A 26735-nucleotide genomic window follows, 5' to 3' on the forward strand; every position below is an offset into this window, starting at 1 on the left:
ACTCCTGGGCAAGGGAATCTTAGAAATTCCAATTCAGAAGATTCTCAGTGGGTTCCATTGACAGGGTGCAACCATAGGCTGTGTTTGAGGGCTTCTCACTCACGCTGGGGCCACCATGCCTAGCAGACACCAGCTCTGCCTCATGATTTTTCAGAGGTATGTGTCTTATTCTCCCGGAGAAGCATTTGTTACTTGTTTCTTTTCCTTTTTTTCTCATCAACCACTATTCCCCAAAACTTTATGTGTTCAATTTTAAGGACCTGGGGTCAACACTTCCCTTTTGATAAAACTATTATATTGGTGTTTTGGATGATAATAACAACAAAATCCAGAGAGTGAGGATGGCTAAGGAGTTTTCTTCATTTAATTATAGTTAAATTCAGCATCAAATTGTTAATCTGCACAGTTCCTGTCTTTACCTAGAAGACAATGTAGAGCAGTAGAGAAAATATTTTTGTTTTTGCATATTTTGACTTTCAGAGCAAAAGTATCCGGGACTTGGTGGAGAACAAGCATGGAAGATAAAGGGTGATTTAAAGCCAAGAGACCTCAGCAGGGTATTTCTGTGAGTTTGTTTACCTTTGAAAGGCATGACAAAACCCTTGGTTTAAAACTCCAGTTTGCCTTATACACCCTAAAGAATAAGACATTGAGACCATAATCAGAAGAGTAAGAATCCAGGAACCTTCTCCTTCTCATTTCAAAGGGATTAGAGATACACTAAAGGCATTGGATTTCACCTCTATCTTTGGAATAGAGGAGTGGAGGGGGCAATGCTTATATAAAGTCCCTGACTCATGTATTTTGTGTTCCCACCAGTGGTAGGATAAACTCTCTCTGTATATTCAGGGGAGGCCCCCATTGACAACCTTAGAAGGAGGAAAAATTGGAACATGCAGAAAGGTTGTGGTTGTTGCTATAAGTAATAATTACTGCTTTGATCTAGAGACCTCATGCCTGCATTCAGGATAATATAAATGTAGGCATTAAAAATACCTCCGTTGGAAGTGTGAAGAGGTAAGGTTCCAGATGTGGTATGTTTAATTAACTAGGGGGACAAATAGCAGAGGGTTACATAGACTTACAGCTGAGCCTCTTCTTTAGTGATAATGTGGAGTCCAATGTAGGAGTGAGGTGGCAGAGCAGGGAGATGTTCTGTTTCATTTTTCTATTTCAATCAGAAAAGAAATAAAGAGCCCACAGAGATATCCGATCATTATCTTCTTTTGCCTTTTTTAGTATTTCATGCTTGCTGCTGTTTATTACCAGCTGTAGGAGAGGCTGGTGTTTGCCAGTATCTGTGGTGTAAATGCTCCTGCCATGGCTGATTGCAGGCTGCTACGTGATGACTCAACGGTAAGTCTAGGCAACCCCTCTGCTTGAAAAATTCCTGAAAATTAATCATAGGCTCTTTCCAATCTGGTATGAGCCAACTGTACCACACCACTGGCATATTCTAAAATAAACACAAGGAAACAAAATAAAATAGAACATTCTTAACCAAAGAGCAAGCCATAAAGGAGAATTCCAAATAATATATACAGATGTTCCCCCACTTCCAAGAATTGGAACTGAATTTCTACTCTTGGCCCTATCCCCTCATGGGAATGGGCTACAGTTAGTGACACTTTCCAAAGAATAACATAGGGAAAGGGAAAAATAGTACCTTTTCAATGAAGAAACCTGGAAAGTTATACCTTAGCCAGGTGATGAGAGTTAGTATCACCTGGCAAAGATCATGCACCCAGTAATTTGATACGAGGGGGTAATTCACACGTGTAGTGCCCTTTCAAAAAGGTATCTTGAGAAAAGCATTAGACCAAGCCAGATCACAGGACATTTTACAGGATGTCTGGACAGTATCCCTTAATGTCAAGGACATCACCATGAGGGATAGACTGAGAAACTGTCACATTCTAAGAGAAGATAGGGCAATGGCAACTTAATGCAGTGTGGCATCTTGGGTTAGATCTTGAAATATAAAAAAGGAAATTTATGGAAAATCAGATAAAATAAAAATAAAGTCTGGAGTTTGGTTAATAGAAAAGTCCCATTGTCAAATTCTTGCTTTTAATAGAAGAATTGCAAGGGAAAAAGAATAACCTCATAGGTTTTCAGTTGAAATGGATCTGCTATATTTTGGATAAATATCCCCCCAAAGTCCATGGACTAAATGCTTGGTCCCCAGCCTGTGTCACCGTTGGCAGGTAGTGGAACCCTTTAGAGGTAGGGCTTAGTGAAAGATCTGTAGTCATAGGGAACACGTCCTTGGTGGGAAATAGGACATCCTTGCCTCTAGCCCTTTCCTCTTCCTCTCTTTTACTTCTTGGCTATGGGGTGAGAAGTTCTGCCCACTGTGTATGCCCCACCATGATGCACTGCCTCACCCACGGCCCAAAGCAATGGGGTCAACCAATCATGGACTGGAACTTCTAAAACTGAGAGCCAAAAATAAACCTTTTTTCTTTATTAGTTGATTATCTCAGAAACCTGTTATAGTAATGGAAAGTTAACATAGTGCCCCTGTTTCAAAAGACAGATTAATAAGAGCAAAGTAAATAAAGGTTTATTCAGTGTATATTTCTTATATATCTGGGAGACATGCAGAGAAATGAATAATTTTTAAAGGTGGCATTGAATTCCAGCTTATACAACATGTTCAACAAAGAACAGTGAATATTTAGGTAAGCGATAAGACTCAGGAAAAGGACTTTGAGTTTCTATGGCCGTAATATGGGAAGATCTCAAGATTTCATGCAATTGGCCGATAAAGTTATTCAGTTATCATAGGCCACTCTGGGGTCATCTCCAGACAATAAAAGCTCAGAATTACCCTCGGTGGCTAACCTTTGCTCTTCCTGATGGGAAAGCAGTGGGATAACCCTTTGTCCTTGTAAGTCTATATCCTGCTTTTAAGCAAATAGAGGACAGCAGAGCTTTCCTGCATCTGCTTCTTCTTTTGTCTCCAGTTCAGCATCTTTCCTGTTTGGGGGAGGCATGGTCTCGTCTCTCACAGTACTGTGGGAGGGATATAAGATGGTCACAGTGGGGGAAGTTGGCGGTGGGGTATACAGGACTTCTGTGTATTATCTTTGTAACTTTCTTGAAAATACAAAAAAGAAAAAAGTATTTCTAAGAATTATTAAAAAGCAAGTGTTAGCGGGGAGAGAGGGATGAATAGGTGGAGCACAGAGGAATTTTAGGGGGACAAAACTATTCTGTATGCTACTGCAATGGTGGATCCAAATTGTATATTTGTTCGAACTCACAGAGTACACAACATCAAGAGTGGACCCCAAAGTGAAGAAGTTGACTGTGCCTTAGGAGGAAGAACCGTAGAGAAGTATTAATCAAAAGTGCTGAAAAGAAAAATGCGTGTATCTATGATTCTTTAACAAGCATCCTCTTATTTTGAACAACAACTTCTATCTGGAAAACCGCCATTTATCAGCATCCTAGCCAGTTAGTCTTTTTAGAGCAAAAATCTTTAAAATGTATTTTTAAGCTTTGCTTTTATCTGTAATTGCCTATCCAGGTCATCATTGTGGGAATTTTGAACTCTCTTCTCTAAATCAGAGATAGCTGATGAACTCAGTATCGCACACAGATGGAACAAAACAATTTGGGGCAAAGGATGATTCCAAGTAGGTATCAAATGAACAAGGACTATGTCTCCTGCCCGTGAAAGCATCCTTTGATAGTTACAGAAGGGAGAAAGGGGCAAACCTGAGATTGTGAATAAAGGTGTATTAAGAATTGTAATGTAATAATAATAATAATAATAATAATAATAATAATAATAATAGAGTTCATGTATAATGGCAAAAAATAAATATTTGTAAAACCCCAGAGAGGAAAAGGGGGTTGGGTGCTAGCGTAGAAGAGTAATGGTGGCTCAGAGCAGAGGCAGCATTGTGGACAGAAGAAGCACCTTCACTATGTGTGTGTATGTCGATGTTTTTTTTTTTTCCCTCTATCTCTCGTATTTTATTCCAGTATGAATCAAAAAAACGGTAGCAGAAGCTCAGCCCACGATGGAGACCAAAGAGAAATGATGTTGGTGTGCATCTGGGGTGGGAGGCCAACGATAAGCAAGGGCACACCTTCTCTCCATTTCCCTCTAGAGGACAGGGACATATGCTTAGCTATAAAGCCGAAGTCCCCAGGGCCAAGATTAGGGAGGTACTTCAAAGCTCTTATGGGTTTGAATTATGTCTCTGAAAATTCACAAGTTGAAGTCTTAACCCTTAGTACTTCAGAATATGACCTGATTTGGAAACAGGGCCGTTGAAAGTAGAATTCTTTAAGATGTGGTGATACTGGAGAAGGCTGGGTCCCTCACCCTGTAGGTGTTATATAAAATGGTAAATTCGGATACAAGGGGAGAATACCACATGAGCCCAAGGCAGAGATTGGAGAAATACTTCTACAAGCCAAAGAAAGCCAAGGATGGCTAGTGAAGGCCAGAAACCAGGAGACAGTGGTGGAAGAGTTGTACATCACAGCGCTCAGGAGGAACCCGCTCTGCTGACACCTTAGTCTTGGACTTCCAGCGTCTAGAACAGTGGGTGATAAATTATTTAACTTAACTTTGGTACTTCTTGAGGCCGCTTTAGCAAAAAACCAACTTTGCCTCACAGGAATGGCAAATGGGAGAGGCTGAGAAAAATGTGTACTGCCAGGGTCCTCAGGCACGGTCCATTCTCCCCCTCAAACTCACAGGAGGGCTACCAGGGGCGGGCTCTTACCTCTCTTGGTACAGATGAACAGGGGAAGCAATTCTTTTTCCCAGGAGAAGATGAGCTTGTAGGAAGAATAATGAGCCATCTGACAACTCAATCAATATTAAACAAATGACAACAAAAACAAATAGAAATAATTCATACTAGATGAAGCAGAATGAATGGAGCAAATAAAAAGATTTTTAAAATAGATATGATAGAGATCTCAAAGGGAGGGCCAACAAAACATGCAATACAAGGCCAGAATAAGCATTAGTAAAGAATAAATGACTCAAGAATTAGGATATGAGAAGTAGCATAGTTGAAATAAGACAACTTGATGAATAGGTTAGTAGAATCTATGGACCACAAAATTTTATATATATATAAAGGAGAGAATAATAAAGCCCCTTTCCTGTTGGAGGCAAAAATAGAGTCAATGCTGAGCTATAGAAATCCATAGACAAAAATAAACACAAACACAGGACTTATATAATTAAGGATAAGTACTTTAAAGTAGAATGAATGACTTTCAAACAGTTGAGAACAACTTGGTAGCAGATAAATAAGCAAATAAGAATTACAATGGAATAACGGTTTCCTGGAGCATGCAAAAAATATTCACAAAATAAACTAGGTATTATCCAAATAATGATCTAAAAAGAACAGTCATATAATTAACAGATTAATAATCTGACAAAAAATCCAGCATATATTTATTCTAAAAGCTCTCAGAAAATTAGGGCTAACAGGAATCCTCTCAGCCTGGGGAAAGGACACACACTTTACACACCTAAGTCCTACAGCAAATGATCTGTACTGTACTCTTTGATTATCCTTCTTAAGGTCAGGAAGACAAGGTGCAACCCTTTGTCACTGCTACTGTGAATGTGGATTTTAAGGTCATGAAACAAGAAACAGAAATCTTAACGATTGAAAGGGAAGGGAATAGCAACATTAATTGAAGATAACATCTTATCTTCGTATTTATGCATATTTAAGAATTTTGCTTAACAAAGTTTGTTTTGTGCTGGGATGGAATCCAGGCCTTGCACATGCTAGACACACACTCTACCACTGAACTACAGCCCTTCCCACATAAGAGCTTTACAGAAGAGTAGTTTACAGTTTTATGCAACGAAAGAGACAAAGATGGTATGTGTGACAATACCACTATGTGTGTGAGTGGAATGACAAAATTGTCATGGAGTCAATCCCCCCAAAGTTAATTGAACAATTAAATGTGATTTTTAAAATTCAGCATTTTTGATAGTTAACATTCACAAATTTGTGGTTAATATTAAAAGTCCATGAGTAGCTAAGTTCATTTTTAATAAGAAGAGCAAAGAAAAGAGCATTCCCCAGCAGATATGAGGACACGCCTCGAAGCCAGTGGTTCTGAAAGATCACCGTGGCAGGAATATTTGAACGACAGTGGAAGGCAATAGAAGCAGACCCGTATGTAGATGAAGGAGGGATGGTTAAGAAGCTGGTGCTAGAAATGGACTCCTAGGAAGGACGAGAGAGAAGTCACATCTTACCTCACACCACAAAGGGAGGGACTGCCGCATGATAAGAAACTTCACTATGAAATATGAACTTAAAAGATAATGGAGGGGGGGGAGTTCTTCTGCAAACCAATGAGGAAAGAGGAGAAAGCCAGCCAGATGATCAAAGACCAGGAGGAGGGAAGTCTGAATGGGAGACTCAGATGATTGACGTGTACAGGAGAGAGCCCTACTTCACTGGTGGTCACAGGGATGCCAGCTTCAACAGCAACAAGACACCATGCCACACCTGCTAGAGGGACAAGGTCAGACTGTTGGACAATAGTAGTCCAGCAGGGATGGCAGAGATGCCTGAAAAAGTGACCCTTCACCTCTCAGCTGCGGGAGCGTCTCTTCCATCGGCACTCTGGGAAGCCACCTGGCAGAACTTGGAATTTTTTTTTTTTTGTAAGTTGTAACAATCCCACTTTCAATTAAAAATATGAACTTCTGAGTAGGATTTATTCGCACAAAACCTCATGCTGGAGAACGTAAAGGAATTTATCAGGAGCACCTCAGATGGCAGAAGTCTGTGTTCATCCTCTGGGCAGCGTGTCTGGGGGAAAGAGCGTGTCCTGTGGATCAGACCCTCTGACGGCAACTCTAGTTCTCCTGTGGCACCACTGATAGCCTGCAGAGGCTGTGAAAGCATTCAGACCTTGACACCAAGCCCAGCTGCAGCAGATTACACCTGCTAACTGTCAGCTCACACTGAAGGGCCAGCCACTTATGCCTAGATAAAGAATTTCTTTACAAAATCACTTCCATAAAATATGATTAATGCCATGATGCCTTCTGGGGGTTGCCCATCCCAGTTCTGATGTGGAGGTTTCAGGGATTGAGCCAATTAGAGCAAACTGCTGATTCTTCTTTCTCTCCTTAGTATTTAGCTGACTTCCATTTAATGTTCAGGTGCTTTAATCACTTTCATTGAAAGAAAGAGAAAACCACTTTCTTCCAAAATCATAGAAAGGTATTTTTTGGACACGGTGATCTTGGTGCTTTTACTCCTCTGCATGTCCTTTTATTGAAAAACCATACTATCACCCCTGGCTATGTACATGCCTGCCTCCCTGAATCTGCCCAAGGACCCCCCACACAGGAGCTCTCCATCCCAGTGCATAGATGAGCAACTGAAGCACGAAGGTCCTCAAGAGTAGGGTGTCCAGTGGGAATGTAAACCAGGTCTTCCAATTTCAAAGCCACTAAACCCAAAGCTAGAAGGCAAAGCCTTCCCTTTACTGAAGAATCTGCCAAGTTAAATGGGGCTTGATTCTTCTCCTTGAGAATTTATATGCTTACGCAATTACAAGCAGTAGAAAGTTTGGAATATTTTATGCAAAGAATTTAAAAAATGGTCTAAAAGATCATGAAGGGAAAGTTTAATCTCTCCGAGATGGCAGCACATGATCTAGGCCCTGAATGTTGGGGAGAATTGGAATGTGCCAAGAGGAATTCTTTGTGAGGGGATCAACATGATTACAGGCTTATCTTTGAGAAAGAGCAGAATGTTTAAGCAGAAATACTAAGGTTGGTTGGAAATGAAAGGCTGAATATAGAAAAGGGCACAGGAATCTGAGCTGTAGTTTCAGGGATATGAGAGTTACAAGTCTTGGATTCCATAACATTTCAGAAGGAAATACTGTTGAGGAAGCAAAGCTTCTAAACAAGAGCCAGGAGCTTCGAAAGACCCTGAAATTGTTGGCCAAAATGTGTGAGTGTGTAAAAGTATGTGTATGTGCTGTGTGAGAGAGAGCATGTGTGCGTGAGGGGAGGTGGTCATGCACACCATTTTCTTGGGAGAAGGTGGTGATCCATGGCTGACCACCAGTTCTCTGTAAACTGCAAAGCCTATGGAAAGGCACAGAGAATGAGCAGGGAAAGAACACAGAATTACACAGATAAGGTAGGTTTGGTAAAAGAGGTTAGAAAGAAACAGCTGGAAAGAACAACAGTGACTTACTATTACAGAGAGCAGGGTTATTTGAAGCATGGGGTGACTGGTCAACCATGTCTGATGAAGTCGAAAGATCAAGAATTTGGTTCCACCAGCTGTGATCACCAGTGCCTTTTTGGGTTGTCAGGAAATTGTTTTCAGGCACTAATGGATGCTTTCTTTCCATGACGACGACGAAGAAGAGTCAAGCTAAATCACTAGCACAAGCTAGGCCCTATGTAAGAATGCCCACAAGATGGCACTGTGGGCCAATAGGAATACTCATCTGCTCTTGGGGAGTGAGCTGTTTACCCTCCCCTTCTCTTTATCCTTTGCTAATGCTCTGCAGCCTGAGCCCATGCATTATTTTTCTATTAAAAATGCTGGCATTTGGAAATAACATTCCCAATTTTCATGATTCCTGCCTGCTCTTTATGTAATCCTTGGTAGACTTTGGAAAACCTTCATTTAAATCCCAGTTCTAAGACAGGAAGTTGGATCTGATTCCTAATTTACTAAAAGCCCTCATAAGGCTATGTGCAGTCACTGCTGGCATTTATTGGTCCTTGGGGACTTTGAGGAGGAAAACGATAGGAGAGAAATAAAGGGAAGGACAGAGAAGTGTTCTAAAGTTGATCAGAAAAGCAAAGAGCCCAAGCCTTAGCTGTGACTGGTGTGGGGAGGAAATAAAGCATCTGTGAGTTCCACGAAGGGTATGTGCCATGTATCCCGTCATCCTGTAGTGTGTGTGTTACTTGGGGTTTTCACAGAACCCCACCTTATTCATTATTACTATGCAGAAAGAACAAATGTCTTAAATTAGGCATCAAGAAGAAGAGTTAAAACCCTTTCTTTGGTCAAAGGAGATCTTAGTACAATTTACATTTACAAGGCACTTAGCCAGTTTACAAAATACTTTTATATTTCTACCACTTTAGTTCATTCTCAAAAACATCCCGTGAGAGAGCAGTATAGCCAGTCCCATTCTACAAATTGGAACACGGAGACTCAGAGAGGTTCAGAGACTTGCTCAAGGATACAGAGCCACTGACTGGGTGAGCTTACCCCAGAGTTTGAGATCTTGTCTGTAAAATGCGGCTAATGAACCTACTGTGGCAGGGGTACGTTACACATTACTATACAGCAAACGTCTAGACAGAGTCAATAAATGTTAGCTATATATATATATATATGTTAGAAAATGCAAGTTACAATGCCCATTTCCAATTCTCTCTCTCTCTCTCTCTCTCTCTCTCTCTCTCTCTCTGTCTCTCCACCCCCCCCACCTCTGCCACAGTAGGTTCAAAGATTTATATCTTTGGTTACAATAAGAATCTTATCTGCTAGCTTGATAATAGTCTGCTAAAGTATCTTCCACATCCCCATCTGCCTATTGCCCATAGAAAGGAATTTATTGAAAAGACACGTTGGCTGTAGAGTCAGAGGAAAAGCAGAAGAGTCTGAGTTGGAAAGTTCTGGATGAAGAAGCAAGTCTTGCTGACCTAACTTAGGGTACAGGCGCATACTGTAGCTGGGGGAGGCAAGGATTCTGGGCTTCTAGTCCCTGCTAGGGGAGGAGGAGCTATCTGAAGTCCAATTCGGGGTGCTATTTCGGAAGAGGAAATGAGTATCTAGTGGTAAAAAGCTTCAAAAGCCCATGCCCAAGACATGTCCGGGATGAAGGTGGTCCTTTTTTTGTGGGGTTAGTGATGATGACCTGTATTCATGGAGCACCACGTGCTGGGCACCATAGCATTTCTTCACTTGGTCCTCCTGTGAAGCAAACAGTAATATTAATTCCACTTTATAGAGCAGGAGACTTAGGCACGTTCCACCAGAGTGACAGAGCTGAGCTGAGCTGAGCTGAGCTGAAAACACATCTAGGTTTGTAATACCAGAACACAACAGGATTTAGAGGATTGTTGTAAAAATCAAGAATTAATCTCAGATGGAAACATGGAATTGCCTGCATGTTTTAGGCCTAGAAAAATGGCCCTGCAGATAACTCCAGTGAATGCACGTACAGCACTCAGAGCAGTGCCTGGGACTTGATCAAGTGCCAAGTCGTGTTATCAGAGGATCCCGCCTCTCATGGGCTTTAAGAACTATGGGAGTGTCAAGGTCCAAAGCCCGGGACAGTAACTTTGGCTAGTGCCACACTGCAGTGTTCTAGGACCAAGCCAGGCACTGGGCTAGTTCCTTTCCAATTAATGATATCTATATGTCTGCACCGTTTCCATCTCTGATGGTTCTTCTCAGACTTGTCTTGAGAACAATATGTTCTCAGGGACTGGAAGCAATGCAAGATTTTTTTTTTTTTTAAAACCAGGAATGGAACTCAGGGGCACTCAGCACTGAGCCACATCCCCAGCCCTATTTTGTATTTTATTTAGAGACAGGGTCTCACTGAGTTGCTTAGTGCCTTGTGTGACTGAGACTGACTTTGAACTCTCAATCCTCCTGCCTCAGCCTCCCTAGCTGCTGGGATTAAGGTCTGAGTCACTGTGCCTGTCAAGAAGATTGTTTTAAGGCAATGCAGCAGCAGATGAAGAATCCCTTTCTTTATCATTTGGGGCTGGATCATGTCTTCCTCCTCTGTATACCTGGCAAGTATGTCTTGGTAGCTCTATCTCTGAAACCACCTTGAAGAAATTAACTGCAGAATCCAGGTGTCCCTGGGAGCCACTTAGCTCAATGTTTGAGCTGTTTATCCACAGGAGGTGAGGCCAGATAATCCAACAGCTGCAAAAAAGATGGAGGTCCCCCTGTGCCTAGGCAGGGTCCCCGAATACTAGTACCAGCCCAGGAGCCCTTTGAACCTCACATGGAATAATTGATTCAACGCCCCAAAGGTCTCAGCACACAGCAATGCACACCACCCCAGAAAGAGAAAAATAACTCCTCCAGGCATAATCCCCTGCCTCCCTGCAAACACGAGCCACTCTCCAATCTGCCCAAAGCAACAAGGTCTTCCAAGAGCCACAGGTCACTTATTTTCTGGAAGAATAAATAAGAACCTGTTTTTGGTGAACTGATTTCCAAGAAGCAAGAGCCTTCCTGAGTGCTGATGCACTTCTGGATGCATCCTGACTCTGGCAGTTTCCAGCATACCATCAGGGTACCCCTCCCGCTGTGAAGTCCATGTTGGAACTTACATCGTCTTTAAAAGGCACAAATAGCTGAACTGCATAATGTAACCTGATGTTCTGACAACCTCACTTATACTCAGGCTAAATTTAAAGGTCACCATTGCAGGGAAATAGTGGCAAGAGAATGAAAGTGCCTTAAACATGGTTTTCATAGACGTTCCCTCATTTTGAGAGTCTTACACCATAAAAGAGGCAAAATTGCCTGTGAGTTTAAAAAAATACATATAAGTGGAGAATCCATTTCTTGGGAATGTGATAGCTTTAGGAAAAAATTGTAAAATAGGTAGACACAGTGTGAAGTGGCTGAAGTTTGTCTTCGATGTTTTCAATCATCTGTGCCCTTTTATTCTTTCCTCCTGTTTTTATGCAGCACCTACTGTGTGCAAGAAATGGCAATAAGGCCTGTGATTGTATAGAGTGGAGACAGTGCTTGTCTTCACAGAGCTCACAGTTTAATAGGAAAGAAAGATATGGAAACAAATAATTAGAACAGAGCAAGATAACACAAGAAATACATTGCGGAAGGCAGAGTAACGAAAGCTGAACTAGTCTAAGTGTGCACAGCACCTCCCCCAATAAAGCATGGCTTTACCTGAGTGCTAATGGCTGAGTAGGCAAAAACTGTCTGAGGAGAGGGTGAAGCGTGACACAGAGGGCACAGCATATCTAGAAGCCAGGAGGGAAGGAAGAGCACCAGAGACAATCTAGATCAGGAGTTAGCCCATAGGTCCAACCTCACCCCCTGCCTACTTTTGTAAATAATGTTTTATTTGAAAACCACCACATTTGTTTATTTATTTATTTTCTATGACAACTGTTATGCTACTATTGTTGAGTTGAGCTGTTGTGATAGAGAGTGTATGGCAACCAACCCACAGTAGTATTTAATAAATAATGGCTGTTACAGTATTTGTGTTCTTCTCATTTTGCAGACATGAATTGAGGTAAAATGGATTAATAAAATTGAAGTAAAATGGATTAATAAAGAATAGGAAGTTCCCGTGTTCCTAGGAAAGGGTTCATTGTTCTTTGGCCACAGCACTAAGCAGCAGTGAGTCTTGGTTTTGAACTTATCTTAACTGGTTGCTGACCACCTGGCATCAGTACCCACACTACTGGAGTCATCTGTCAGTGAAATGTCACACGGCATCTGTAGCTAAACACTACACGGTCTGTGAACACCACCACTTCTGAAAAAAACCATTAATCTCCAAACCCGATGGATCCCAAATAAAAATAGTTAGCTCTTGGCTTTGCATAGAGAGGCTAGCCCTTATTTGTCTTCCTGGTTATAATGGCCTCTCTTTTAAACATATCCCCAGTGAGAAAAGTGATCACTGCGGACTTGGAATTCAGGCATATCTTACCTCAAAGCCTTTCTCATCTGCTCCTAAGGTCTCAGAGTTTGGAATGCACACTGTGGGTGTTAGTTGAGATGATGGTACACAATTTTGGCATTGAATGACATCAAGTATGGAGGAAATAAGGGAAACTCAGCTGGAGGCTAGTCCATTGCAGTAAGAAAAGAGATCCTGAGGCCAGACCTCTAGTAATTGTGTTAGTCCTTGTGCACAATGAATCAGCCCAAGCTTAAGGCTTTGAATACCAACAAAAATTATCATTTTATACATACTAAATAGACCAGGGATTTGGGAGTCTGAGCTGGGGTTACAAGGTTACAGTTAGGACTCTTGAGGTTACAGTCAGGATGTTGGCCAAAGCTTCAGGCATTGGAAGGCTGAATGGGGCAGGAGGCTCCTCCTCCAAGATGGTGCACTCACACCCTGGCAGACTAGTGGTGCCTGCTGATTGAGGCCTTAGTTCTTTGCCTCCCCAAAGGGCTGCATGAGTGTGTTCATGACATGGGAGTAGGCAGGTCATCAGAGAATCAGGCAGAAACAACAGGATCTTTTATGACCTACACTTGAAAGCCACACACTGTCATATATGTGATATTCTTTGATCACACACACCATACGGGAGTTGACTGCTCAAGGGCATGAATCGTAAGAGGCAAAAATCACTGAGTGCCACCTTGGAGACTACTACTGTCACTTACTAGCTATGTAATGTTGGGCACAAGGAGGGGAGAAGAGGCTAACAGGAGTAGGTGTTTGACAAGCAAAGTCATGAAAAGTCACCAAAGGGCAGTTTTCACTTGTTTAATGGCACATGATTATTTTTGTCCATTTATAGATGCATTCTAAAATCTTTCTTTTAATAAATTTATGTCTTTCCTGGGTTCCTCAAAGCAGAACCTTACATGTAGTCTATTCATCTGGAAAGTGCTTCCAGGGAGCAGAACTTGGGAGTAGGTAGAGAAGCAAATGCAAGAGTGAGTTGTCAAGTTGTCCGCTGAGGCAGAGCATAGGTGTTGGTCTCCCCAGCCTCATATGAGGGCCCTGTGAAATTCTTATCTCCCTGAGAGATTAGAGGGAAAAACGTATTTACCGATTTCTTTCCTTAGTTAGTCAAAGATGATTTCCTTGCCTTTACTTCTGGGATGCTTGCTGCATGGAAATGTTCCATAGGCCCCACACAGAGCTAGAGGCTGTCTCCGAAGATTTCTGGTGCCTCCCGGGGCCAGGCTCTCTGTATTTATTTATTTTGCAGAGCTGGTCAAAGTCTGTTGCTTGAGACTTCTATAATAGCAGCTGTAGAAAAATATATCCAAATACAACCCAGGAAGATTTCTGTGTCTTTTGAGGGATGCCCAATAGAATCTATTAAAATGGAAAAGCAGATTTTAAAAATGAAAAATAACTATCAACCTGTAGAGAACTTGGAAGCATCCCCTCCTTAAAATACAAAGTTTGACAAATTGAAAATCAACCACCTTTCTTGGCACATCAGAGAAATGTGAATGGAGAAGAAAATGTCACCTATGACTGTAAGTAACAGGAGCATCCAGAGACTTGGTGACTTGGGGAGAAACCACTGGAGCCATCAACTTGTGGGAACATTTAGATGGTAACTTTTGAAAACTGTTTGAGTTGGAACTGGGACCTGAAGTGTAGGGAACCCCCAAATTGTCAGGGACTTTTCCCTCCGGGAACCCCATCAACTTTTCTATAAATATAAAACGATTCTAAGTTTTATTTAATTTCAAATAATGGGGGAAAAGAGAAGAAAGAAGAGAAAAAACAGGTTTTAGTGGATCAACACATTGCTTCCTTCTAATAAACACATACATTTACGTCTTCTCTAATTGTGTACTAGGTCTGTGATAACTATCTTTGTAAAGGTCACATATAAACACAAGCCTATGAGCTAAGTATACAGAAGAGGATTCTGATTTCCAGGTTTAAGCAACCTGTCTAGCAAGTTTCTTACCCTCTCTGTGCATTTTGTTTTCCTAAATTTGTACCAAGGGGCTCATAATGAGTTATTGTAAAACTGAAGCCAGGAGAGTTTCTGAAGCTGTGCTTGGGATGTGGAAGCCATTCCTTGCTGACAGTTGTCATCACTGTCATCGCTCATGGAGGGGGAGCACTGCTTCCTATCTTAACCCTCAGCTCCCTCTGTGTAAACTGGGGGTGAGTCTCACTGACTTTCTGGGAGGAGAAAACAGGTTTTGTTAGGTGACTGTTTCCCAGGTTCTCATCCCCCTCCCCAAAGCGTCTGGGTGACCTGGAGGCAGCTTGGAGACCTCAGGCCCCCCAGGCTCCTGATTCTGCCCTGTTGCCTCTGCTTCCAGGGCTCTGTGGGGTTTGACCAGAGACAAGTTCCTTCTCAGCCAGGGGAACACACACAGCCCTGCTGCCGATGAGGCTGGCTCCTCTTCATCTCCAAGGTTATCATTAAGCCTGAACCAAACAAGGGGGGTCCTGGCATATGAGCCCTACTCCTGAGAACCCCCAAGTTCTTGGAGCTGTGGATGGCTGGTGTGAGCTTGGTCACTCTTCTGTTTATAGCTCTTCACCATCTGCAGCAGACCTGGCACCAGGTTCCAGAAGGGCCAGTGCAGCTGGGAGATTAACTAAGGTTCTGACCCAGTGATTGTCTGGAGTCCAAATCGGTTGCTGTTCTCCCTGTGGAAACACACAAACAGACCCCTGACTCCAGACAATTACTGGGTCAGGACCTTTCCATTCCTAAAATAACACCCGTTGAGGCTAGACACCTAAAGCTACTCTTAGCTCCAGGCATGAGCATCTTCCATCTCCATTGGAATCAAATGCTCTCAAGCTCTCTGGATCTGGCAAGGTAGAACCTAGAGAGTTCCAGATTTCCTGGTAGGTCAGCTTCCCATCCACATCCTGGCCAGTCTTGTGGAATAAATCCTGAAGATATTCAACGAGCCTTTTGCTGTATGGTACCTTCAGTGCTAGAAATTCCTGGTAGGGAGACAGGCCTTAGTTGGGCAGCTTTCTCAATTTGGTCTCCAAGAAATTGTGAGAATTTTGGCAATGTTGATGGTTTTGATGTGAAACTCTGTACTTGTTCTTCGTCTGCAATCTCTGGAGGCCTGTTGCTGTCAGGCCAGCACTGGAGGACACAGGATGGCGGGCTGTCAGGCTGGCTGTGCATTTGTCATCCTTAGCCCACGACATGGACACAGCTTCCCTCCTCAGCCAGTGGCACTGGCCCCAAAGATGTCTTTCTCAACAGGTGAGCTGCTAGCTGGTCGGGGTGGGCTTCCCCAGGGCTAGCTCCTCTACCGAGTCCCTGCTGGAGTGTACCCATGTGGGCCAGCAGGCCTTTCCTCATCCTGTGGATGGAAGCCCCCTTTCCAGCTGAGGGCTGCCCATCCCCCTATGTGCTTCCGGTGGTCTGTTCACCGTGAGCCTCTGTTCCTGCTCCAGATTCCTGCCTGGACCAAGGATGAGCAGTCGGAGGCCACGCCAGAGCTCTCGTGGGTGCTGGGGAGGGAAAAGGCGTGTGGTTTGCTTTGGCAAGTGGAAAATAAGTGGAAAATGGAAGGATCCTGCTGGGATGAAGCTGGACAGCCATTGCTGGGAGACCTGGAGAGACCTACAGAGAGAGAAGAGGCAGAGGCAGAGGTATGGAGATGGGGGAGTGAGGGGAAGATAGGGGGGGCACTTGAACCCCTGGATTTATGTGGATTTGCACCAGCCTTGTTCATGATCATGCAGTTTCATTAGCCAGCAAATGTTTCCCTTTCCTTCTCTTCTCCTCCCTCCCCTCCCCTCTTTTTCTGCTCCCTCCCTTTTCTCAAGTTGAAGCTGGAATTCTCAACTTATTACTGAGACATTCTGACTTGGTTGCCTGCTATGTGTTGGAACTGCTGTGGGTGGTGGGCACAGGAGGTGAACCAACAGGAACTCTCTTTTCCTCACCGTTTGGGGGAAAGAGTCAGCTCAAGAACTGCATGAGGGTGTCCAGAGGCCTCTGCTGGGAGGCTGATGGCCACAGCCCAGCCCAAGTCCTGGCTTTGCTCCCTGAGCTCTAGGCCCTCAGCCTCAGCTGCACGTCCCTCTGGGGGATCCCGGGTAGAGATCCCAGCCCCGTGCCTTTGCATGATCAAATCTCCATGACTTGCAGATGCCCTGGGTCCCGGGAGTATAGGGGTGGTGGGGTCTGTAGCCTGCTGTGAGTAGCCTTGGCTAGGGCTCCACATGCTCTGAAAGTCCCCAGCACACTGAAAAAGGATATCACTTTCTCAGTGCAGGAGAAGTGTAACAACCCTGTGCCAGAGCCATGGCACAAGGTCTAGCACATCGCAGGCTGTCTTGAAGGAGCCATGTACACTTCCCATGGGTGCCGGAATGGGAGGGGCAGGGACAATGCCACCTGTAGAGAGGAGGAGACCTCTGAGCTGGGCCTCCAAGGATGAGTTGCTGTTTGGCAGGGCAAAGCCCAGGGAGTGATGAAGCCACTTCTCAGGTCCGCAGAGGCCAAGAACGGAGGCAGGATTGGAACCCATGAGTTTTGGCAGCTGACACCATAGGCCTGAGGGTTCAAGTCAGAGCTGCCCTTGCCTGCCCTCCACTTGCCGGACCGCTGCCCTGTGGAGCTTGTTTCTGGGTTTGAGGGGAGCAGCCTGGTTAAGCACAGTGCCCTGGGATGGGGGCTGGAAGGGAAAGAGGAGACAGACCTGGACAACCAGAGAGGAGGCAGAAGGTGCTGGGAGCTCGAAGGTGGGCCTCACAGGGGAGGCGAGGCTAGGGCTGGATTTTGGATAGAGTCTCTAGGAATGAAATGGAGCCAAGCGGAGGCACCTAAGGCAAAGGGATGTAAAAGTTCCAGAAGCTGGGAGAGGTCAGGTGGCTGGGCTGGGCTGGGCTGCAGGGATGAGGCTGCTAATTGGTGACTTACATGTTAGTACAAGAAAGGCATGAAAGTGTTTTAGTTCAAGAGATGGAGAAGAGGAGCACGTGTTCCTAATGTCTTTTTGCAACTCCACAAGAGCAAAAGGTGAGGGGCAGGAGCTGGTGGTGCATACTTACTTAGTGCCGTTCCAAGTGGGAGGGAATAACGGCAGGTGGGATGGAAGGACGGCCTTTTACACTCATTCAAGAGGTTGTCAGCATCACCACAGTGCAACGGCCTCACAGTGACATGTGGAAGTTACCACCAACACCATCAGAACCAACACTGGTCTCCCACTTGCTATGTGCCAGGCACTGCCTGTCTCAAGCTTCGTTCCTGAGACGACACCTTCACTTATTCCATGCATGATTTATGGGAGCACCAACTCATGCCAATTTCTTTCCCAGGTGCGGGACACACACAGCACACAGAAGACCAGTGCTCCACCCTCGTGTCACCTGCTGGCAGGGATAGTGATGATTAATTATTTTATAAGAATTGGAGAGGAAAGTTAGGCAAGGACTGGAGACAAATTGACAGATGGTAACTTCTTAGGTGGGATGATCAGGGGAGGCCTCCCAGTGCAGGTGACGTTGAGCCTAGACCTAAATAGAAAAATCTAGCTGAGTGACCCTCTGGAATAAGAAAGAATGTTCCCAACAAGGAGTCCTCAGAGCAAATACTCCTGAAGTTATTTAATTAATTAAATTAATTAATTAATTGATTTATGAACTCTAGCTATAACACCAGGGATTGTTCTAGGGGCAGAAACTAGCAGCAAACAAAAAGAAAAAAAAAATCCCTGAGTTCGTGGTTCTTATATTCTAATGACTAGGACCATAATTTGCCTGCTTGAGAAACAGCAAAAAATTTGTGTCATTGAAGGACGGGGCCCAGAGCCTGGCCTGTGGACCTTACATCACACCAAAAAAACTGAATGAACTTTCCTGGTCTTCCCCAAGCTTATTCTAGCCACAAGAAAAAGGCATTTACCCCATGGCCTCACTACCCCACTCATACAGCTCAATTCAGCTAGCTCTGAGAGAGAAAAAGACTGGTAACTCATCCTGTAGGTTGATGCTATGGTTTGAAACCTTGTATCTCTCCAAAGTTCATATTGACAAGTAATTACCAACGCACCGGTATGAAGGGGGGGGCCTTCAGGAGGAGGTCAGGCTACGAAAGGGCTGGAGGGAGCCTGCTGGGCCCTTTTCGTCTTTGGCCATGTGACGATGCATCCCTCCTTCTCTCTGGAGGACACAGAACAAAGTCACCACCTTGGAAGCAAAGACTGAGCCCTTGCTGGACACTTAACTTGCTGGTGCCTTGAGAACGGCCTTCCTATCCTCCAGAACCATGAGAACTGGATCTTTCTTCTCTATAAATTACCCAATTTTTTCAGGGTTCTCCAGAGAAACAAATGGATAGGATGGAGATATCTATATATATAATCATAAGAGGGGATTTATTAGATTGGTTCACGTGATCACAGAGGCTGACAAGCCCATGATGGTGGTTGGCAGACTGGAAAGCCAGAGAAATCAGTAGGTGCTTAGTTAAAGAAGCTGAAAGCTTCAAAAAGTTGGAGAGGCCAATAGTGCAGCCCCAGGCTGAGGTTAAAGACCTGGAAACCCTCTGGAGAGCTGATGGTCCAAGTTCAAAGGGTGCAGAACCTGGAGTCTGATGTCCTCAGGTGACAGCAGCAGAAAAACATATCTACCTGGGAGGGAGAGTGAGTGAGGGCTAGTTTCCACCTTCCATGCAGCCCCACAGCCTGTGTCACACACAGTCAGGATGGATATTCACTCAATTCTTGTTCTCATTTTTCTAGATGAGGAAACTGAGCCACCCATGAATCTCCTCTGGAAACACCCATGTAAACACACACAGAGGTAGGCTTTGCTAATTCTTAAGGCATCCCTCAATCCAGTCAAGCTGACAATCAAAAACAACTATTGTAAAAACCAGTATCAGATACTTTGTTAAAGTAGCAACAGAAGACTAAGACAGTTGGTATAAATGCTGGAGAATCCACCCAATCTGAAGCTTCCTTAAGATTCCTTGCAGTCCATGAGATCACTGGTTCATGTTCATTCTTGATTTTGGCCACTGGCAGGGCTGGATGTCCACCAACATCCTAGAATCAGCTGACCTGGCTAAAGTTTGGCCTTTGCAGAACACTAAGCTGACTTTGGGCCAATTACTTGACCCTCTGACAACAAATCAGCCCATCTGCACAATGTGATAAAGAGGCCCAGTTTTACGGTTTGCTGGAAGACAGGCACTAGTTGATATCTGAACACTTCTCGTGGCCCCTCTACTTGATTAGTGGGAATTCAGCAAAAGAAGCATTTGAGATCCATCGTATAAGACTGGATGGTGGAGGGAGGTCACAATTTCCTTGTGGAAACCTTTCACCATGGGAGCTTTGTTCTCCCCTAGACCTGCTCAGTGGACAGGCACCACTACTACCCATCCCCTCCTGTGTGCTAATGGCTTTGCCCCCCATTCTCATGTGATTTTCTCCCAAATACTGTTGGGTAAAATTTCTTGTTCTCATTTTTCTAGATGAGGAAACTGAGACTTAGAAAAGCTGAGGAACTTGCCAGGGCCCTGAAGCCATGTTTGGCAGAGCCTGTAAAAAGAGACCCTGTTCTGGAGGGTCTCGGCCCTTTTCTATCTCTGAAGCTCATGATCTACTTCAGTTGAAGAGAGAGGAGCAGCCCTTTGGTTCTCAGACACGAGCCACGACTGAGAGTGAGCAGGACAGAATTGTTTTTCCATATCCACCTCCCTTCAGCATCCTCACACAGCACAAGTTCTAGAAGCTTAACCTTGACAGGACATTTGAAAAACACACTAAAAACTAAATAAAGACACTACAAACTTTCTGTTAGCTTTTATCCAATTTGGTGCTATACATTTTCTCAATAATGATTTTTTGGTTATAAAGTGGAGAAGCCAGCTTGTATGTGTGTGTGTATGTGTGAATGTGTTTAAGTGCATGTGTGTATACGTGTATGAGTGTGTTTATGGGCATGTGTGTGTATGAGTGAACACATATGTTCAACACACATATGTTGAACATATGTGTGTGTGTGTGTGTGTGTGTGTGTTTGTTCCTTAAGAAATGATTTCCCTTGAAAGCACTAAAAGGGCCTCTTTCCCTTAGAAGAGGTGTTGACATTCAGCTTATCTGAATTCCCTAAAGCTGTATAGCAGTGGGAACGTCTCTTTTCCTTTGTGAAACCTCATCTCAGCACCAGCTACACCCAATAACTCAAGCCAGTCGGTGCCACTTGAATCACTGGACTCCAGTACATCTCACCTACCATCCATCTCCTCAACTGCTCCCCCAACCTCCTCCTGAAGTGCTTTTGGCAGAACAAGTAAAGGCAGCTTCTTACGCAGCTCCGGGGGCTCCAGCAGTTTTTGACTTTGCTGGACCTGTAGCTGCATCTCGCCAGCCCTGCCTCCGTCATCACAGGAAGCTGTCCTTACCTGTCTGTGGGCAAACCTGCCTCCCCTCAGAAGGACAATGGTTGTTGGATGAGGGTTCATTCTTACCCATTATGACCCAAGTTTAATTTGATGACTTCTGCAAAATCCCTATTTCCAAATTAGGTCACACTCACAAATTCTGGGTGGACATGAATTTTTGGTGACACTATTCAACCCAGAACAATTATCCAGTAGCTGTCGCAAACAGGCCAAAGAAAGAGAATTGGACTTAAAAGAGAGCAGCCCTATAGAAGTTCTAATAAAAGACTTGTAGCCAAGATATACAAAAAACTCTTGAAGCTCAAAAATAAGAAAGCAAACAATCCAATGGGAAAAAATGGCAAAAAATCTGAACAGACACCTCAGGAAAGAATATAGACAGATGGAAAGTAAGCTTACAAAAATATGCTCTCCATCATTTGCATGGTAGGCAGGAAAGTGCCCCTCCAAACCTGCCCATATTCTACTCTCCAGAAACCGAATATGCTACATTTCATGGGAAAAGAAACTTTGCAGATGTAACTTAGATTAAGGGCTCTAAAATGGGAGGTTATCCTGAATTACCTTGGTAGGTCCAATAATACGAGTCTTTGACCTAAAACAAAATTTCCAACTGTAGTCAGAAAAAGATGTGCTGATGGAAGTAGGGTCAGGATGATGTTTGCTGTGGAGTTTGAGGATACACAGGAGGTCTGTGAGCTCAGGAATGGAAGCACCCTGTAGAAACTAGAAGTCAAGGAAATCTATTCTCCTGAAAGGACTGAAGTCCTGCTAAAACCATAATTTTATTCCAGTGAGACCCATGTTGAACCCCTGAACAATATTATAGAAATATAGGAAAAAAATGTGTTATTTTAATTCAGTAAGTGGGAGGCAATTTGTGACAATAGCAATAGAAAGCTAATACAATTCGTCATTAGGGAAATGCAAATTAAAACTACAACGAGATACTGCTACTTCCTTATTGGAAGGTTAAAAAATCCAAAAAACTAGCATCAGTTTGCAGCAACGGAAATGTGCATTGATTGCTGGTCTGTCTATTGCTGGTCTCTCTGTACAGAGCTTTGGAGGACTGAGGGTTCTTCAATGCTGGGTTGAGCTTTGCCATACAATTAGCATCTGTGTTCCAATATATTTACCTTGCTGACTTGAAAATTCATGTTCACACAAAAATTTGCACATGAATATTTATAGTAGCCTTTATTTATAATCTCCCGAAACTGAGAACAAACTGATAGTTTTTAAAGTACTATAATTAAAATGTGGTGTATATCCATATAATGGAGTATTACTCTAAATAGTTAAACAGATTTTGCCATCAAGCCAGGTGGGTACATGGATGCATCTTACATGCACATTGCTGAGTGAAAGAGGCCAGTATGGAAAGCCTAAATACTCCAGGGTTCCATTTACATATTATTCTACAAAAGAGAAAACAACATTCTATAAAAAACAAAACAAAGCACAATACACCACAAACAGTGACTCTTGGGAGGATTGAATAGGTGAAGCATCTGGAATTTTTTTTTAAGGCAGTAAAACTATTTTGATTAATATTGTAATTGTAAATTCGTGACACTTTGCTCTTTCTCTGGAAAGAAAATTAAACATTACAGCACAAAGAGTGAACATTAAGGAATATTATTTAAAAATAGGCACCCAGGAGCTTGGGGCATGGCACATGGAATGCAGAATGCACCAACTGTGTTAGTTGCTGTACTAGTTACAGGAGAGCGGGAGCACCTGGGGGTGCCAGAAGGTGAGGAAGGGCTTGGGAAAAAATGGAAAGGAAACCAACAAACAAACCGCACAGCCATGGGTCAAAGGAAAATAGGAGGCAACTGCAAGAGCTCTTTATGGCCAAAGCTGGACTGATCTGAGCAAAAACATAAAGTGACATTGGGCTATGAGTCGAATAATAAAGTAAGCATTTATACTGATTTAAATAAATGAGCAAATTTTAAAAATGGAGAATATATATATCTGTCATGCAGAAGAATTCCAAATAGCGTATGCAAATAGATCTCCAGGAGGCAGACTGTGACCTGCTCCTTTCCAGGTGTGGGTTGTGCATAGTTACTTCTTTCCAAAAGGTATGGTATGGAGAGAAGGAAGGAGTAACTTCTGTAGTGGAGGATTTGATAAATGTACCCCATCCAAGTGACCAAGGTCAACCCAGTCACAGACCATGCTGATAGCATGTGTCCTTATGTGATGCAATGGGAATGGCTTTTGTCCTCTTTGATCTTTATCTCTTTGGGGTTCCTTCTCCTAAACCCTTTTCATTGGAAAAATCCAAATAGAGGGAAACAAGATGTGTTCAAGAACCTCCTCTGCTGACGAAGCCCTATCAAAAAGAGGAGGGTTTTCACAGACTCATAAGTCATGGAAGGGTGTGGAAACAAAGGGAAGAGCCGGAACAAAGATGCACAGGTTTTAAAAAAGAAAATGTGTGAACCAGAAACCCAGCAGCTAGTCTTTGATTTTGTTTGTTGTTTTCTCTCCCATTTCTGCTTTCCTGAGTTTGCCACTGCGATGTCTCTTGAGTTAATCTAGTTCTCCACAGCTCTTCCAACCTGCTTTGGTGCAGGTCCCCACCCTCACTCACACAACACAATTAGCTGGGTTGCTAGTTCAGGTTCTGGAACTCAAACTCAATTTTTTATGCTTTCATTTCTTCACCTTTAAAATGGGCATAACAAGGCTACCTCATTTTTGTGCATATTAAATTAGTAAATATGAAGAAAGAGCTTAGGATAGGGCCTGGCACATAACACTGTGTGTTAGCTACTGTATTATTACTGTCCTTTATTTTTCAACATTAAGCCAAGAATTACTATAAAACTAAACTCAAGAAGCAAAAGGAACATTTTGCATATAGTATCTTTGGCTTTGTTTCTGTGTGATTTGATAATATCCATGCAATTTCACTGTGATAATGTGTAACTCATTCATTCCATCAAGTGCCCAAGTGATGATGAATGCAGAGGTGTGTGTGTGTGTGTGTGTGTGTGTGTGTGTGTGTGTGTTGAAAATTAAAATGATTTAAAGACTGGTCATCAACAAAGAAGGTAGCCTTGGGGCTTTTCATAGTCTGTGTGTGGTGGGGGTATTGCAATTATCATACTGATCCAAGGAACAGACCCTGGTAGGGATGGCAGAGAAGTCAGATAGAGCAGGTCACATCATAGGATGTCAGTCAGCCTGCAGAGATCATTCTAAGGCAGAATAGTGCAGAGTTTAAGAGGGTGGACAGGGGTGATAGACAGCCAGGGCTTCCTTCTCTCCCACCTGTTTGCTTGGTGACTTTGGACAGGTTATGGAATCTCTGTGTCCCATTGTCCTCAGTGTAAGGTAGGGAATGATGAGTCCATTCTCTTACCTTGGGGTTGGAGTGCAGTTCAAATGACTTAATAAAGCTAACCATTCAGAGCAATCCTGGGACATAGAGAGAGATTTCTAAGGAGTCAGAGACCCCAGAGAGACAAACACTCCCATCCTGACCCTTTCAAATAACCAGTTTCCCAGCTGCTCCTGTGAGGCCAGCCAGCAGTGGCCACTAGGATGCTGAACATGGCCATGCAAAGATCCAGTATCAGGGCTCGTCAACAAAGGAGCTCACCTCACTCCGTTTCATCAGTGTGTAGGCTCCTTGGGCATCTTCAGGGGTACGCTGATTATGATGTCGAGACCCAGATCATTCTAGTTTCAGCCAGTCCTAATGATTAGAATCCCCATCCCCCAGTAGGAGTTGAAAGCTCCTCTGTTTCTTTCCTCCAGTGGCTAACTTTTGCCTGACGGTCAGAGTGGACCTAGTCGTCCCTGACAGTCCATGGGGATACTCTGGGTCTTCCCTTTCCAGCCTAACTTTAAAACAGGGAGAGAAGTGCCAGGGATCATAGGCTGACTTTAGATACCTGAAGTAAATGAGTGTGTTTTCTAGGAGGCCTCCCGTAGGAAGCCATGCAGCTCTGCAGGACTCCAGTGCCCAACAAAGGGTGGAGCCGTGTGTGTTTGGGAGGAGGGCTCCAGGCCCTGTGTTCCCCAGTGTGCTCGCTCCAGGGCCTGAACAGCCTCTCTAGAAGCTCTGTTTCCTGATGATCAGTGGAAAAAATCCCCCAAACAGGATTGGTCGTGTGAAATTTCAGATTTTATGCAAGTTCACAGCTAGAATCCGTGCACAATTACTGCTTAGAGTTTGATTTTGTTCACTGTGAAAGCCCCGCGGATTAGGCCTCTCTGAAGAAAGGAAAAAGCCACTTCTGAACTTTTAGCCTCTGTTGGATACTCTGCTGCGATAGAACAGTCTTCATACTGCCAGAGCATTTACTATGTAAACGCGTTCTTTTCAAGGTCAGGGTTTTAGAGCCCAGGGCCACTATTGAAACTGCAGGGGCAGAACTGGAACAATCCTGCCGGCATCCTAAAAATAAGCAGCTTTATTTCCAAACTACAGGATGTGACTTTAAAGAGAGTCTCAACAATTTACTTTTTTGACTGCCACTTGTATCTCTTTTCAGTCGATTTGACCTGGGAAAACGAAGGTGGCTCCAGACCCAGGGGCGGGGGCACTGATTTCTATGGCTGGCACGCGATCAGCCCTCTGGGATGGTGGTTCTAACATTCCAACCTTCATCTCCCTCAGAATCCAGGGGATGAACTGTCAGATTCCTGGTGGCTGAATCCCAGGCAGGATCGGGCCTGCACCAGACACAGCAGCAGGGAGAATATTCTGAAAAGAAGCCAGAGCTCAGCAATTGACGGAGCTGGAGCAAGCAGCAAAGGCCTTCAGGGGAAGCTTTCCGTCACCGTCTCCGAGCGTACAAGGAGCATGAAGCAGACCGAGGTTCTCTCTGTCCCTTCCTTCCCACGCCTTTTAACCTAACAGTGCAAGTGAGGCACTTCATGAGAGGGACGCACCGCTAGCAGGCCGAATCTGTCTGTCTTGAAGGTGCTCTTCTCCAGGGGCGCCCTCTCTGGAGGATATGCTTGCTGTGACCACTGTGGACTCAGGCCATATAAATCTAGGGAATGAGCTTACTAGGGTAGGGGAAGAGGACAGAGAGGAAAGTCAGAGTCTGGAAAAGAAACAGCCCAGAGGTGAAGATCCCTGACCCCTGAGCATTTGAGTCTTGAGTGTGTAGATAGAAAACCAGCCCAAGAGGAAGAGCCAGCACGTGCCACAGTCCTCTCCCTTGGCCTCTGGCCAGCTGCCAGGCAGACTGTGGACCTTATGGTAATGGACTGCACCAGCTGGCCACCTAGTCTTTGCTGGGTGTCACAGCAGCCTTTCACACTGTGGTGGTTAATCTGGGTTGTCAGATAGAGAGAGGCCCAGGGTTAGGAGACTTATGGGTGTGTCAGTGCGCACATTTCCAGGTGTAACTGGCTTGTGGGTCAGCAAATAGAGATGGGAGACTGCCCTGAATGTGGGTGGCACAGTCCAATAGGCTGGGGCTGGATGGAAAAAAGACGGGAGGAGGAAGCTGAGCTGAAGCCAGCTCCCTTTTTCATGAGTTGGCCTGTCTGCTGCGGCTGCCATCACCCTAGCCCCTTTGGCCTTCCAGTGTGGCCTCTGACCAGAGGCTCTCCAAGGCTTTCAGCTGAG

General features: G+C 44.0%; 1 long non-coding RNA gene across 1 annotated transcript; it reads left to right on the top strand.

The window, feature by feature from the left end:
- Positions 1 to 2972: 2972 nt before the first annotated feature.
- Positions 2973 to 20498, top strand: LOC120892402 (uncharacterized). Its single transcript, XR_005737072.2, has 3 exons — positions 2973 to 16356; positions 19458 to 19518; positions 20195 to 20498. It is a non-coding gene; the product is annotated as an uncharacterized LOC120892402 (long non-coding RNA).
- Positions 20499 to 26735: the final 6237 nt, after the last annotated feature.

This window comes from Ictidomys tridecemlineatus, chromosome 9, assembly GCF_052094955.1.
Source record: "Ictidomys tridecemlineatus isolate mIctTri1 chromosome 9, mIctTri1.hap1, whole genome shotgun sequence".
Lineage (NCBI taxonomy): Eukaryota > Metazoa > Chordata > Mammalia > Rodentia > Sciuridae > Ictidomys > Ictidomys tridecemlineatus.